The sequence below is a fragment of the Lithobates pipiens genome, unplaced genomic scaffold (genome assembly GCF_037356315.1).
Source record: "Lithobates pipiens isolate NorthernLeopardFrog02 unplaced genomic scaffold, aLitPip1_a1.2 Scaffold_10, whole genome shotgun sequence".
In the NCBI taxonomy this organism is placed as follows: domain Eukaryota; kingdom Metazoa; phylum Chordata; class Amphibia; order Anura; family Ranidae; genus Lithobates; species Lithobates pipiens.
The window spans coordinates 107,414,003-107,431,294 of record NW_027507686.1 but is presented as its reverse complement, the minus strand read 5'-3'; the positions used below and the strand labels follow the sequence as shown (position 1 = coordinate 107,431,294).

General features: G+C 45.1%; 3 pseudogenes; all 3 read left to right on the top strand.

Moving 5' to 3' along the window:
- Positions 1 to 14,848: 14,848 nt before the first annotated feature.
- Positions 14,849 to 14,967, top strand: LOC143956950 (5S ribosomal RNA; annotated as a pseudogene).
- A 377-nt stretch (positions 14,968 to 15,344) lies between these two features.
- On the top strand, positions 15,345 to 15,463 carry LOC143951030 (5S ribosomal RNA; annotated as a pseudogene).
- A 309-nt stretch (positions 15,464 to 15,772) lies between these two features.
- Positions 15,773 to 15,891, top strand: LOC143950278 (5S ribosomal RNA; annotated as a pseudogene).
- Positions 15,892 to 17,292: the final 1,401 nt, after the last annotated feature.

Genomic DNA, 17,292 nt, shown 5'->3' with positions numbered 1-17,292 from the left:
AACTATATACACTAGACTCTCTGAATACACTAAACCCTCTGTATACCACAGCCTGTCTTCTGTATACACTAGACTGTAAAAACTAGCTAGAATACACCAGCCTGTCTTCTGTACCCACTAGACTCTCTGTATACACTACCCAGTCTTCTGTATACACTGTCAGCTTTGATGTATACCCAAGCCTTTCTTCTGTATACAATAGTTTCTCTATATTCACTGTTCTTTCTGTATACACTCTACCCTCTCTATACACTAACCTCTCTATATACACTAACATCTTTGTATATACTAGCATCTCTTTAAACTAGCCTCTCTGTGTACCCCAGCCTCACTGTTTACTCTATCATCTCTGTATACTCAAGCCTATCTGCATACACAAGTCTGTATTCTGTATTCACTAGCCTTTCTTCTGCTAGCGGTAAGGCAAGCAGTGGGACGGGGATGCGGGAGAGTTTATGTTGGAGTTTCTGCTGGACTGGTGAGAGGCAAGGATATAGACACTATACTAGATAAGGGGATATACCCCTAGGTAAACTGGAGCCTACCCCATTGCCTCTCTTTCTCTGTCTAAGGAAAAAACTGTTCTGACAGAATTTCATATGGAATGATTGTTTGAACTGGCTCTTAATTGTATTGCTACCTGGGGAGAGAAAAGGAAAAGGTATCGATATCCAAAGAGGGTTTTCTCTGTTAACCCCTCCCCCCCTGGCTAAAAGGGACAGTTTCTTATGTATACAACCAGTAATATAAAATCTACAGGAGGAAATCCGGTATGTTAGGAACAACAGTTGCTGGAGGAATTTAAATGCAGCTTTAATAGCCCCTGCTGCTGACAAGAGGATTCATACCCCCCCTGAGTTCTTTTTTGGAGGTTGACTGGGAAACATATTTTATGGCCTCGAGAATGCATGATATGGACATATCCAATAGCCCCTGTTAATTAATAGCGGTTGCCCAATACAGAAAAGTGGAAGTAGCGGAACAGTTAAAAAATCTTGTTTTCCATCAAACGGCCTTCTTGAAAGAAAGAAAAGAAAAAACTTATTTTTTTTTTTTATTTTTTTTTTTTTGGTGGTTATTTGGAACTGAACAAACGCCTGAGACATCAGGATAGAGGGCTTATCGGTTATTGAGCGATAGCCCCCCCTCCTCCCTGTGTTTTTTCCTCCTTTTTTTTTTTTTTTTTTTTTTGGACATTTTGGTTGATGAGACTTAATTGGTATTGATCACCAGTCAAACGAATGTAATAACACAGTGGTTGATGTTTTTGGGTTAGGGGGGCCTTTTGAAGGGGAGCTATATAAAGCGGTTGTAAAGATTTATATTGATATTTTGATATAGGGGGAAGGGAGTTAAGCTTTGATAGCTCTGCTAGGATGAGAGGGAAAGCAGGCAAGACAAATAAACAAACAACTCCTGCCGCAAGTCCGGTCGGAATTCAAAAATATATGGCCGCCAACACCAGTATAAGGGCAGGTGAAGAGGCTGGTAGCCCCAGGATGGAAAAACTGCTCCGCTCGGGCCCAAGTAGACAGAAGGGAGAAGATAGCAGAGGGACAAAAACCCCGGTTATTAAGCCAACTGAAAAAAAAAATAGTGCAAACTCACAAAGTGGCGATATTAGTCAGAATGAAGTTCAAGGAAGTGAGGGGTCAGAACATCTGAGGGCAGGAGAAAGGAGTCTGGATAGACACGGAGAAACCTCCCAGTCCCCACAGATTAGGGAGATGCTCTCAGAGATGTTCATGAGAATGGAGATCTCTCTAAGGGCAGACATCGCAACTATAAGAGAGGATATAGGCTTGGTCTTGGGGAGAGTAGAGGAGGTGGAAAACAAAATAGAGGCCCAGGAGCATAGAATAGATGGAATCCTAGAACAGGTAACAGCTCTCCGTAGGGGAAATAGAATAATTAGATATAAATTAGAAGATCAGGAGAATAGAAGCAGAAGAAAGAACCTACGAATAAAAGGTCTCCCTGAGACAAATAGCGCATCTACCCTTGGAGAGATAGCCCAACAGATCTTTAACCCCCTATTAGACAGAGAAGTCACAGCCCCATTAAAGTTAGATAGAATACACAGGATGACACGACCTTTTGGAATTAGATCAGAAACCCCCCGAGATGTTATAGCAAGATTTCATCACGTAGCAGAAAAAATGCAGGTAATGAGAAAAATTAGAACACAGCCAGGGGTGACCTACGGGGACGCGGAACTGCAGATCTATTCCGACTTAGCAGGAGAGACGCTTGGAAGAAGGAGAAGATTGAAACCACTAACGGAACTACTGAGAGCAGCCGATATCCCATATCAATGGGGATTTCCGGCATGTCTCATAGGGAAAAAAGACGGACGATCTGCGGTTTTACGTTTCCCGGAGGATCTCCGAGAATTCTGCGAACAGTTAGGAATACACCCTACCCCACAGATAGAATGGGATAGTGAAGAGGATCTAGAAGGAGCAGGGAGTATGACCCAAAGAAATAAGAGACAGGATAGATCGAGCGATTGGAGACGAAAGAATCCAATTATCTGAAGCTGAGACGAATTAGGAAGGGGGGCTAAAAGGGGAGGAGGGGGGGGAGGAGAGGGAGGGGGTTGGGGGGTCTCGGACGGACATGGGGGTGAACCCCAGGGATACTATGGGGGAGAGGAGACCACTGTTATTGGCCTTCCAGCCCCATAGGTTTAACAAGAAAAGGGGAGTCCTACCCAGTCTTACGAGACGTTTTGTTATAGGACAGGGGGGGGGTGGGGGGTGGGAGGGAGGTTTTGGCTATGTGGGGTTTTTTTATGGGCTCTCACTCGGTCCCCCTATAGGGGCAGCAGGTATGGTCTCCAACGGGTTCACTAGATGCTCCAACAAAAGAGGGGAAACCCTCACTGGAAGAGAGGTATGGGGATAATTAATGTTATTACTTATAATGTAAGGGGCTTAAATACAAAAAGGAAAAGATACAGAATAAACGATGAGTTGCAGCACATGGAAGCAAATATAGTATGTCTCCAGGAGACGCATATAACTTGCACCTCTGGGGTCAGAATGAATTCGAACGAGTTCCCGATATGGATTTATGGGGATTCCCCATCCTCATACTCCAGAGGGGTTGCAATAGGTTTTAGTAAAACAATGAGGTTTAATCTAGAGGAGCGACTGGTGGACCCGGAGGGACGATACCTGTGCTTAAAGGGAATGCTGTTTAACCTTAAATGCACAATCGTAAATATTTATGCCCCAAATGAGAATGTGGAAGTTTTTCTAAGGAAAACATTGAACAAAATAGAGGATTTCAAAGAGGGGAAATTAATTCTTGCTGGAGATTTTAACTGGTGTATAAACCCAAAAATTGATACCTCAACGGGAGGTCCCAGGACATCGGTACATAAGCAGAAAAAGTTTTTAAGGGCTCTGGCTCTATATCAGCTACAGGATACCTGGAGAGTACTTCACCCAAAGGATAGGGACTATACATGCTTCTCCTCGGTCCATGGTTCCTTCTCTCGAATAGATTATATTTTCCTGGAATACTCATTCCTGAAAGCACTTAAGAAGGCGGAAATAAAAATCAGAACTGTGTCAGATCATGCGCCAGTTATGATTAAGTTGGAGATAGGGGAGGATCATGGACCGAGGGGAATTTGGAGATTGAATGAATCTCTGTTACAGGATAAGGACTCTGTAAGTAGGGTGGAGAGGGAGATGGAACAATTTTTTAGATTAAATGATACACCTGGTATCTCCAGCCCCATATTGTGGGAAACGCACAAAGTGGTAATGAGAGGGGTTTTAATAGGGATCGGAGCGGGGAAAAAGAGAGAGAGAGAAAGGAGGAAAACCCTACTGTATGAAGAAATCCAGAGACTGGAGATGGGTAGTAGACCAAGGGGACTCTATGACACTCAGGACTTAGTAATAAAAAAAAGAGAACTAGAAGACTACTTAGAGCAGGACAGGATGGCCGCTTATTATATTCTGGGAACAGAGAGGTATCAATGGGGAAACAAAGCCGGTAAATGGCTGGCCAGGAGAGTGAAGGATAAGAAAAGTAGAACTTTTATCCCGAGGGTAAGAAATGAGGTAGGGGACATACAAAATATGCCGGAGGATATTGAAAATACCTTTTTTACATACTATAGGGCCCTATACAATATTCAACAGGATAGCTCAGAGAACAGAGGCCGAGATGCAATAAAGGACTATTTGAAAGGGATAGAGATCCCCAGGGCTAAACAAATAGAAATGGAAGCATTAGAAGCCCCGATATCAAAGCTGGAAGTTGAATGGGCTATCAAAAATACAGCTAAGGGAGGATGCCCCGGGCCAGATGGTTTCCCGATCTCATATTACAAGGAATTTCAAAAACAGCTAGTTCCAAAATTATGCGAGTATTTCAACGCAGTGGGGAGAGATGAAAAATTTCGAGAAGAGACATTACTGGCACATGTGGTCTTGATCTTGAAAGAGGCAAAGGACCCACTTGCAGTGGAAAGCTACAGGCCAATTTCCTTGCTAAACTCAGATATTAAACTTTTTGCCAAAATTATCTCTGAACGATTAAGACCTTACGTGCCAGAGTGGGTACAGCAGGATCAGGTTGGATTTATCCAAGGGAGAGAAGGGCGGGATAACGCATTAAAGACTATTATGCTAAGCCAGGAATCCATAAGACAGAAGACCCCCACGATACTCATGTCTATAGATGCTGAAAAGGCATTTGACAGGGTTAGCTGGGGGTTCTTATTCGAAGTGCTGGAGCGATATGGATTAGGGGTGAGGATGAGAGGGTGGATTGAAGCTTTGTATACCAAGCCTAAAGCTAAAATAAGAATAAACGGGGCCCTGTCCTGCCCCCTTGAATTGTGCAACGGGACAAGACAGGGGTGCCCGCTCTCCCCAATATTATTTGTTCTGGCTCTAGAACCTCTCCTGACGGCTATTAGAAAGAACCAAAACATCCACGGAATATGGGCCGAAGGGAGGGAGTATCGGGTTGCTGCTTTTGCAGATGATCTTTTGCTCTATATCTCTAGCCCGGGGACCTCTATACCGGCGACTATGGAAGAAATAAAAAAATACGGAAAAGTCTCCAATTTTAGGGTTAATGCAACTAAATCTGAAATTCTAAACTTAAATATACCAGTAGAAGAGCAAAGAACCCTGCAAATCAAATACCCCTTTAGATGGTGTGGGAGGGAGTTGGCCTATTTGGGTATAAAGCTTACGGCAGGGAGAGAAGACTTGTTTGAGGCTAACTATATCCCCCTACTTAATAAAATCAAACAGTATTTAGATAAGACCCAACATAAAGCTTTATCTTGGATAGGGAGAATAATCACAGTAAAAATGTTCATTCTACCAATGTTTACTTACATTTGTCAAATGGTCCCCATCCTATTACCACAGGGATATTTAAATAAATTAAATATGATGATCAAAAGATTTATATGGAAAAAAAAAATGGCGAGGGTGGCCCTTAATACTTTGACAAGAACTAAAGACAGAGGAGGATTAGCAATGCCCGATTTCAAAAGGTATCACGAGGCTATAGTAATTTCACGAATCACAGACTGGACACATAACAAAAAAGGGAAGGATTGGGTGGAACTAGAAATTAAGTTAAGTAGAAGGGAGCTAGGGGAGATAATATGGATACCTGCAAAACATAGAGAATTAGGGATTAACACAAGTTTATTGACCAAAGGGGTACTACGAATATGGGATATAATAAATAAGAGAAATAAGTGGGAGCACAATTCACCATTTATGCCACTATTAGACACTAAAACTTTTCCACCAGGTCAAGAGGAATATATATATTATAGTAGATGGGCTAAGAAAGATAAAATTAAATTACAAGAGGTTATGGAAGGGAATAGGGTATGCACATATGAGGAAATTATAGGAAAGTGGGGCCACAAGCCCTTAGATAGGTGGAGATACTTACAACTATATCATTTTACTCAGTCTTTACCACAACCACTACGAGGACAGGAGCAACTTAGACCTCTGGAGAAGTGGATAGGGAATCCCCAATGCTTGGTAAAAAGGATCTCAAAAATATATGAAATCTTAGGGGAAGTAGAAGAACAAAAATTCCCCCCCTATATAGAAAAGTGGGAAAGCGAATTGGGACCGCTGGATAACGACCTTCATAGAAACAGGATAATTAGACGAACGTACTCGGTTGCTAAAGACCTTCAAACTAGAGAGATGTCATATAAACTTTTAACAAGATGGTATATAACCCCACAGCAAGGAAATAAAATCTGCAGCGAGACCTCCCCATTATGTTGGAGAGGCTGTTCAGTAGTGGGTTCCTTCGCCCATATATGGTGGGAGTGCCCTAAGATACAGTTATTTTGGGAGAAGATTATAAAAGCTATCTTTGAAATAACAGGGGAAGGGATTAGAAGAGACCCATGGGTTTGCTTATTCCATGACTCTGAAAAAAGTGAGAGAGAGTATGGGCAATCCCTGGTCCCGGGCTTATTGAATTCTGCTAAGGCACTGATCCCGCGAAGTTGGAGGAAATCCGACCCACCCTCGATGAAGGAGTGGGTAGAAAGATTAGAAAGGATACGAAACATTGAGGAGACAATGTATAAACTGGATAACTCAGAAGGGAGATATCAGTATAAATGGCGACTTTGGATACAATTCGGAAAAACTGAAGGTTATCTAAAGCTGTTTGATTGCTAGCAAAGGGGGGGACCGAGTGAGGGGGGAGGGGAGGGAGGGATAAGGTAGATTATTCTTAAAGAAATGGTGTTGTATTTATTATTATGTGGAATGGTCTATGCTTGTATATTTGGAAAAACTTGAAAATAAAGAATAATAAAAAAAAAAAAAAAAAGACTGTAAAAACTAGCTAGAATACACCAGCTTGTCTTCTGTACCCACTAGACTCTCTGTATACACTACCCAGTCTTCTGTATACACTGTCAGCTTGGATGTATACCCAAGCCTGTCTTCTGTATACACTCGACTCTCTCTCTACACTAACCTCTATATATACACTAACATCTTTGTATATACTAGCCTCTCTTTAAACTAGTCTCTCTGTGTACCCCAGCCTCACTGTTTACTCTAGCATCTCTGTATACTCAAGCCTATCTGCATACACGAGTCTGTATTCTGTATTCACTAGCCTTTCTTCTGTATGCTGTAGTCTTCTATATATACTAGCTTCTCTGTACACCCTTGCATCTCTGTAAACACTGTGTAAACTAGCCAGTCTTATGTATACACTCGCCGACTGTATACACTAGACTCTCTGAATACACTAAACCCTCTGTATACCACAGCCTGTCTTCTGTATACACTAGACTGTAAAAACTAGCTAGAATACACCAGCTTGTCTTCTGTACCCACTAGACTCTCTGTATACACTACCCAGTCTTCTGTATACACTGTCAGCTTTGATGTATACCCAAGCCTGTCTTCTGTATTCACTAGTTTCTCTATATGCACTGTCCTTTCTGTATACACTCGACCCTCTCTATACACTAACCTCTCTATATACACTAACATCTTTGTATATACTAGCCTCTCTTTAAACTAGCCTCTCTGTGTACCCCAGCCTCACTGTTTACTCTAGCATCTCTGTATACTCAAGCCTATCTGCATACACAAGTCTGTATTCTGTATTCACTACCTTTCTTCTGTATGCTGTAGTCTTCTACATATACTAGCTTCTCTGTACACCCTTGCATCTCTGTAAACACTGTGTGAACTAGCCAGTATTATGTATACACTCGCCGACTGTATACACTAGACTCTCTGAATACACTAGAACCTCTGTATACCACAGCCTGTCTTCTGTATACACTAGACTGTAAAAACTAGCTAGAATACACCAGCTTGTCTTCTGTACCCAGTAGACTCCCTGTATACACTACCCAGTCTTCTGTATACACTGTCAGCTTTGATGTATACCCAAGCCTTTCTTATGTATACACTAGTTTCTCTATATTCACTGTCCTTTCTGTATACACTCTACCCTCTCTATACACTAACCTCTCTATGTACACTAACATCTTTTTATATACTAGCCTCTCTTTAAACTAGCCTCTCTGTGTACCCCAGCCTCACTGTTTACTCTAGCATCTCTGTATACTCAAGCCTATCTGCATACACGAGTCTGTATTCTGTATTCACTAGCCTTTCTTCTGTATGCTGTAGTCTTCTATATATACCAGCTTCTCTGTACACCCTTGCATCTCTGTAAACACTGTGTAAACTAGCCAGTCTTATGTATACACTCGCCGACTGTATACACTAGACTCTCTGAATACACTAAACCCTCTGTATACCACATCCTGTCTTCTGTATACACTAGACTGTAAAAACTAGCTAGAATACACCAGCCTGTCTTCTGTACCCACTAGACTCTCTGTATACACTACCCAGTCTTCTGTAAACACTGTCAGCTTTGATGTATACCCAAGCCTGTCTTCTGTATACACTAGTTTCTCTATATGCACTGTCCTTTCTGTATACACTCGACTCTCTCTATACACTAGCCTCTCTATATACACTAACATCTTTGTATATACTAGCCTCTCTTTAAACTAGCCTCTCTGTGTACCCCAGCCTCACTTTTTACTCTAGCATCTCTGTATACTCAAGCATATCTGCATACACGAGTCTGTATCCTGTATTCACTAGCCTTTCTTCTGTATGCTGTAGTCTTCTATATATACTAGCTTCTCTGTACACCCTTGCATCTTTGTAAACACTGTGTGAACTAGCCAGTATTATGTATACACTCGCCGACTGTATACACTAGACTCTCTGAATACACTAAACCCTCTGTATACCACAGCCTGTCTTCTGTATACACTAGACTGTAAAAACTAGCTAGAATACACCAGCCTATCTTCTGTACCCACTAGACTCTCTGTATACACTACCCAGTCTTCTGTATACACTGTCAGCTTTGATGTATACCCAAGCCGGTCTTCTGTATACACTAGTTTCTCTATATGCACTGTCCTTTCTGTAAACACTCGACCCTCTCTATACACTAACCTCTCTATATACACTAACATCTTTGTATATACTAGCCTCTCTTTAAACTAGCCTCTCTGTGTTCCCCAGCCTCACTGTTTACTCTAGCATCTCTGTATACTCAAGCCTATCTGCATACACGAGTCTGTATTCTGTATACACTAGCCTCTCTTTAAACTAGCCTCTCTGTATACCCCAGAATAACTGTATACTCTAGCCTCTCTGTATACACTAGCATTTCTGTATACATCACCCTAACTGTGTTCACTATCCTCTCTGTATACCCCAGCCTGCCTCTCTATATACACTAGCTTTTCTTCTGAATATAAAAGTCTCAGTCTCTCTCTATAACCAAGCCTGTTTTCTGTATACATTAGCATGTGTCCTGTTTACACTAGCCTGTCTTCTTTATTCTCTAGCCTCTCTGTATACAATAGCCTACCATCTAAATAAAATACATACTTTGTATTCCCAACCTTTTTTTTGTATAATCTAGCCTACCTTCTGTATACCTTAGCCTCTCTGTATAAACTAGCCTTCCTTCTATATACACTGCCATTTATGAGGTAAACAAAGAGTCTAGTGTACATAAACGACAGGCTGTGTCATGTATACACTAGCCTGTCGTCTTTATTCTCTAGCCTCTCTGTATACAATAGCCTGCCATCTAAATAAAATACATACTTTGTATACCCAACCAGTTTTCTGTATAAACTAGCCTAACTTCTGTATACCTTAGCCTCTCTGTATAAACTAGCCTTCCTTCTATATACACTGCCACTTATGAGGTAAACAAAGAGTCTAGTGTACATAAATGACAGGCTAGAGTATAAAGAGAGGATAGGGTATACAGAAGAAAGCCTAGTGTATACAGAACACAGGCTAGTACCCTGAGCCTGGGTGAGAGAGGATGAGGAGCATTAGGAGGGCTTGGTCTTCCACATCCGACCAAGTGTTCGGCATGATGTTGCTCAACACGTCCAGCTGCCGAAAATAAGGACAAGTGTGGGAGGCACACAACACCCACTGTAACAGTGCTAGGTTCCTGTATTACAGAAACAGAACACCAGCAATAAGGGGTATCTTCAGGTGTATACTGTGCAGGAGGCACACAACACCCACTCTAACTTCTGCACTGCAGATGCCTGTATTGCAGAAATTGAACACCAGTAATAAAGGGTAGCTTCAGGTGTGTACTGTGCAGGAGGCACAAAACACCCACTGTAACATTGCTAGGTTCCCAAGCAGTAAAGACACTGTCCCTGCCTATCGTCCTCTTTCCCTGACCGCCGCAACACACTATACAAGGCCGCCACGCTGACGGCCTTATATAGTGTGGGGTGTGTACTAAACCCCCCTGAGCTATAATTGGCCACAGGAATCCTGCCTGTGGTCAATTGTGGCTCTCCTCTCAGAGGATGTCACATCTGTTCTTATTATATAGAACTTATTATGCTCCTCGTAAACTTTTTCAATTTGGCCGAACGGCCGGATGCAAGTTGCCCCCGGTGCTGGAACATGGGGGGAGACATGATGCACATGTTTTGGAGATGCCCAAAGTTGATCCGCTACTGGGCGGAGGAGACAGGAACCATTGATCGGGTGTTTGGAACCTCCACCAGGATGGAGGCGAAGTATTGTCTCCTGGGATTAGTTGAAGGAGTTGGAAACCCGGGAAGCAGCCAGATGGCAGTTCTGAGATGCCTATTTCAGGCAAGGAAACTGATTGCCCAACCCTGCTTAGCCTTCAATGTTGGCAATGACTTGGTTTTTTTCGCTTGTTTCGCAAGATGACCATGTTGGTGTTTGTCAAGATGGTTCAGAGTGCCAGAAGAGATCGCCTATTGCCCCATCACCTTGAAAGTGCCCGATCTTGTCTGATCTCAGAGGCTAAGCATTGTCCGGCCACTTTAGTAACTGTGGATGGCAGACCGAATGGGAATACCAGGTACCGTATGCTTATTTCTTGATCATACATCACGGGACACAGGAGCTTCATTACATAGTGGGTTATATAGGCACCTCTGGTGATTGGACACTGGTTAACCCCCAATTAAGGAGAATTCCTCCCCTATATAACCCCTCCCATATGGGAGGCACCTCAGTTTTTTTGCCAGTGTCTATGGTGGTTGGTCACGTAAAACATGTGCTATGAAGAAAGCTCTGCGCAGGTCCCTGCGGGGGCCTAAGGGCTAAAACAAACCGGATCCATATCTCGGGCCAATATTTTGACTCCCAAGATGATATTGTACCCGGGCCTCGTCATCCGAAGAAACAAGGTTTTGCCAGTAAGTCCTCTCCTATTGGAAGACTGGGCTCTGGGAAAACCGGACTTGGTGTACTATTTACATAGTGGCACGAGAGTTTCTGGCAGAGTTTTTTAGAAGGTCCAGGTAGGAGGTTCTTCTGAGAAGGATCCCCAAAAAAAACCTGAAGGTTGGCACAACTCTGCCCGCCGTGATGGTTGAAGGCTGGAATCTGTCTGTTTTCAGCAATTCCTGCGGCGAGGACAGGTAAGGGAAGTTAATCCTATATAAATTATATTATGGATTTCTTCATTGAGTAGTTGTATGTCTTACCTGGTTTCCACCACTAGAGGGAGTAAGAGCAGCCTGATGCATACTTACATGCCTTTCAGATACACACGCTCAGTGAAGCCTGGTTCTCCCAGATGACTCACGTCTCCACTGCAATTTCTGCCAGAATGAAGGTAATACAGGGGTCCCACGTAGTCTGGGGGTCCCACGCAGCTCCGATGGTTCCCTTTCCCCCTGGATACAGGCGGTCCTCGTGCACGCGCGCCGAGCGCGCTCCCGTGCTAATGGAGGAGGGGGAGTGTGGTCGCGAGCCATGCACGTCGGTGTGCACGGCGCTGTACTGCGCAGGCACCAGGTGGCAGTTTTAAAAGGCCCAAAGCATCAGGGGGCTGTAAGTGGAGACACAGGAGCTGTGGGCAGTAAGCATCCCAAGGGATTGGATACAGGCAAACCTAAGACACCTACTCAGCATCAGGTTGTGCAGTTTAAGCATATATATTTATTGTGAGACTTTAAGCACAACAGTGATTGCCCTTTGTACTAGTACCTCTGCTTTGTAGCTTAGGACTATGTCTCCTCGTAAGAAGGTCTCAGGGGGAGGTAACAAGGGCACTGGTAAGTCACCGCCTAGGTCTAGGGGGTTCTAAAAATGCCTGTAGGTTACCACCCCCCCCCTGCAAGACTGAAGCCAGCCTCACAGGATGAGTCAGTGCCCCTGTCAGGTTTTGCAGCCTCTCCTAATATTTCAGCCCCGGTATACGTCACTGAGGACTCCCTTAGGGCTACATTGGAGGGTTTTGAAGGGAGAATCATGAATTTTATTTCAGCTTCCCTGAAAGATAGCAGGAAAAGGGGTAGATCCCCTCCCTCTGCTGAGATTCCTCTTTCAGATGACACTTCTGACAATGAGGAGAGATCCCTATCTTGGGACAGGGATCTTGAGCAGTCGGATGAATCAGAGGAAGAGGAGAGAGTCCCCTCCTCCCAGGCGCTCTGAAAACAGGTGCAGTATTATACTGAATTGGTGCATACCACATTCAGAATCCCTGCTGCTGAGATCGATACGTCCTCTGTTTCTTCCCTGGGAGTCAGGAAAATCCCACAGACTGCCTTTTCCTTTCCAATTCATCCCTTAATGGATAAATTGTTGTATGAGAATTGGGGACATCCTGATAAACTGTTTGCTCCTCCTAAAAGGTTTTCTATGCTTTATCCTCTGGAGGAAAGTTTCACCAAGAAATGGGGGGTCCCATCTGTCGATACGGCTGTTTCTTGCATGAATAGAAACCTGACCTGTCCTTTGGATAATGCTCAGGTATTAAAAGATCCAACTGATAAGAAGCTGAAAACATTATTAAAAGCCTCCATTTCCATTACTGGCGCTGTAGTGCAACCTACAGTCGCAGCTGTGGGGGTGTGTCAGTTCCTCAAGGAACAGGTTAAGCAGATGCTTGACCTCCTTCCCAGTGAGGAAGTGGAGAATTATGCAGAAATACCTCAAATTCTGTGTTTCATGATTGATGCGATTTTGGATTCTGTTCAACAAGCATCTTGTTTGTCTCTCCTGTTGGTACACATGCGAAGGGCCCTAAAGAATTGGGCAGCTGAGCTATCATGCAAGAAGCATTTGATTGGGTTCCTGTTTATAGGGGAACGTTTGTTTGGAGAAGAATTAGACAAATTCGTCCAAAAAATTTCAGGGGGTAAATCTACTCTCCTTCCAGTCAAAACGTTCATCATTTAGGCGTTCTCTCTCTCCCGGAGCATCAAGCTCTAAGCAGTGGCAACCGCCTTCTCAACCGCCCTCTACAGGAAAGGCTCAAGGCCGGGCCCAGGGGCAGAAGAAATCCTGGGGGCGAAAGCCTGCCAAGCAGAGCCCAAAAGCTTCCTTGTAAAGGGGAGCCCCCGCTCGGCCGAGTGGGGGGAAGGATCCTGCAGTTTGCGGAAGCCTGGTGGGAAGAGATCCGGGACAAGTGGGTGGTCTCGTCGGTATCTCTGGCCTACAAGCTGGAGTTTCAGGAGATTCCACCTTCTGGCTTTCTAAGGTCAAGGATCCCCAGGGACCCAGTAAAGCAAAGACCACTATTTCTGGCCTTAGATCACTTACTATCCCAGGGGGTGATAGTAGAAGTGGTCCCAAATGAACAGGGTTCAGGGTTTTACTCGCATCTCTTCACTGTTCCAAAGCCAAATGGAAGTGTTAGACCTATCCTGGATCTGAAGGATCTGAACCGGTTTTTACGCATCCGGTCCTTCTGAATGCAGTCAATTCACACTGTGGTCTCCTCCCTGCAAGGGGGAGAGTTTATGGCATCAATAGACATCAAGGATGCATATCTCCATGTGCCAAAAGTATCTAAGGTTCGCGGTAGAGTGGCGCCATTTTCAATTTGTGGCCTTGCCGTTCGGGCTCGCGACGGCCCCTCGAGTCTTCACAAAGATTCTGGACCCTCTCTTGGCAAACTTAAGAGCTCAGGGTATAGCCGTCATGGCTTATCTAGATTATTTGCTTCTCATAGAGAAAACAGTAGCTCTCCTGAACCACAGTGTTACCAGAACGCTAGAACACCAGGAACGCCTAGGTTGGATTATAAAACTAGAAAAGTCGTCCCTACAGCCTGCTACTGGGTTAGAATACCTGGGTATGGTTATCGATACCGCTCAGGGTAAGGTGTTTCTACCAAGGCCAAAAGCCTTGGCCATTGGGGATCTGGTGCGCCTAGTTCTGGGCAGAAGATCTTCCCCCATTCGGTTGTGCATGAGACTGTTAGGGAAAATGGTCGCCTCTTTTGAGGCCGTTCCATTCGCCCAGTTCCACTCAATGCCTCTGCAAAGATGCATCCTTGTGGCTTGGAACAGGAAGCCCCAGCCCCAGTCAACACAGTACACACGATCGGTGTGTACTGTGTTGAAGGTACACAGAACACCCACTGCTTCAGACGCCAACACACTACACGAGGCCGCCGCGCTGGCGGCCTTATATAGTGTGGGGCGTGCACTACACAGCCTGAGCTATGATTGGCCACAGGCATCCTGCCTGTGGCCAATCATGGCTCTCCACGCTGCTGGCGCTGCGATTGACCAAGCATGCGGGGTCACAGTGCATGCTTGGCCAATCATGAGCCAGCAATGCACTGCGCCATCGCAGTGCATTGTGGGCCGTGAGCGCCACACGAATTTGACGCAAACGGACCAAAATGTTCGGACTTCGCCAAACGGACAAACAGCCAATGTTCGAGTCGAACGTATGTTCGACTCGAACACGAAGCTCATCCCTAGTTGAGAGTGCCCGAAGAGATCACCTATGGCCCCATCACCCTGAAAGCGCCCAATCTCGTCTGATCTCGGAGGCTAAACAGTGTTGGGCCTGGTTAGTACCTGGATGGGAGACAGCCTGGGAATACCAGGTGCCATAGGCTTCTTTTTATGTTGTTGGCTTTGACCTGTTTTTTTCGCTTGTTTCTCAAGGCGCCCATCTTGGCGTTTGTCAAGAGGGTTGGGTGTGTCTTGAAGAGAACGCTTACGGCCACATCACCCTGAAAGCACCCAATCTCGTCTGATTTCAGAGGCTAAGCAGTGTCAGGCCTGGTTACTGCCGGGATGGGAGACTGCCTGGGAAGACCAGGTGCCATAGAAGGATCTGGCCTGGTTAGTGTCTTGATTGGGAGATCGCCTGGGAATACCGGATGCCGTAGGCTTCTTTTTATGTTGTTGGCTTTGACCTATTTTTTTAGCTTGTTTCCCAAGGTGACCATCTTGGCCTTTGTCAAGAGGCTTCAGAGTGCCCAAAGAGAGTGCCTACGGCCAAATCACCCTGAAAAAACCCAATCTCATCTGATCTCGGAGGCTAAGCAGCGATGGGCCTGGTTAGTACCTGGATGGGAGACAGCCTGGGAATACCAGGTGCCGTAGGCTTCTCCTTATGTTGTCGGCGTTTTTTTCCCCTTTTTTCCCAAGGTGACCATCTTGGCATTTGTCAAGAGGGTTGAGAGTGCCCAAAGAGATCGCTTACAGCAGCATGACCCTGAAAGAGCCCTATCTCTTCTCATCCCTCAGGCTAAGAAGGGTTGGGCCTAGTTAGTACCTGGATGGGAGATGGCGTTGGAATACCAGGTGCCGTATTCTTCTTTTTATGTTGTTGACATTGCCCTGTTTTTTTTCGCTTGTATCTCAAGGTGACTATCTTGGCATTTGTCAAGAGGGTTGAGAGTGCCCAAAGAGATTGCCTATGGGCACATAACCCTGAAAGCGCCCGATCTCCTCTGATCTCGGAGGCTAAACAGTGTTGGGCCTTGCTAGTACCTGGATTGGAGACCACCTGGGAATACCAGGTGTCGTAGGCTTCTTTTTATGTTGTTGGTGTTGACCTGTTTTTTTTTCGCTTGTTTCCCAAGGTGACCATATTGGTGTTTGTCAAGAGGGTTGAGAGTGCCTGAGGAGATCGCCTACGGCCCCATCACCTTGAAAGTGCCCGTTCTTGTCTGATCTCGGAGGCTAAGCATTGTCGGGCCTGATTAGTAACTGCAGGGAAGACCGACTGGGAATACCAGGTGCCGTATGCTTATTTTTATGTTGTTGGCGTTGACCTGTTTTTTTTCACTTGTTTCCCAAGGTGACCATCTTGGCAATTGTCATGAGAGTTGAGAGTGCACAAAGAAATTGCCTACGGGCACAACACCCTGAAAGCGCCCAATCTCGTCTAGTCTCAGAGGCTAAGCAGGGTTGGGCCTGGTTTGTACCTGGATGGCAGACCGTCTGGGTTTTCCAGATGCCGTCAGCGAGAGCAGCATGTCATCCGCGTAGGCAGATATCTTGCACTCAATAGTACCCATTTGGAGTCCCGTTATGTCTGAGTTTTGTCGAATTGTGGAGAGAAAGGGTTCCAATGACAGTGCGAATAATAGGGGCGACAGGGGTCAACCCTGTCTGGTCCCATTCCCGATGTCAAGGGGAGATGAGAGCAGCCCATTTGCTTTGACTTGAGCTGAAGGGCGTGAGTATATCTTACTTATCCATGCCAGCATCCGTTCACAGACCTATATGGAGAAGGACCGAGAACATGAATGTCCATTTGACCCGATCAAAAGCCTTCTCGGCATCAGTACTCACGAAAAGACAAGGGGTCCCAGATGACTGCTTTATGGACCAGGGTAAGCACCTTAACAGTGTTGTCCCTATCTTCCCTGGTGGGAATAAAACCTAACTGGTCAATGTGTATAAGAGACTGCAAGTGCTGTGCCAATCACGTTGTGAGGATTTTAGAGAATAGTTTTAGGACCGAATTTAGGAGGGAAATGGGTCTGTAGCTCCCACATAGGCCCGGGTCTTTGCCCTCCTTAGGTATCAACGAGATGTGGGCTCTAAGGGTATCCTCAGGAAAATCCCCATTCAAGCTCAGAGTATTAAATAAATTCACCAAGCACGGGCCGAGAATAGGAAGGAAGGTCTTATAGTATTGTGCGGTATATCCGTCAGGGCCCGGAGCCTTACCCACCTTCGGAGGTCCCACGGCCGTCTGGACTTCTTCCAGTGTGATCGGGTCCTCCAAGTACTCCCGTGATTCCGATGAGAGGGTTGGTAGACCAGAACCGGTTACATATCTGTCTATATTGTCCTGTCCGGACCCTGAATCGGGCAGGTTGTAGAGATCCGAGTAAAATTTTTCAAAGACTTCGGCTATTTGCGTTGGGTTAGAGGCCCTCTGGCCATTCTCATCTATCAACTGTGGTATGTAAGAGGCAGAT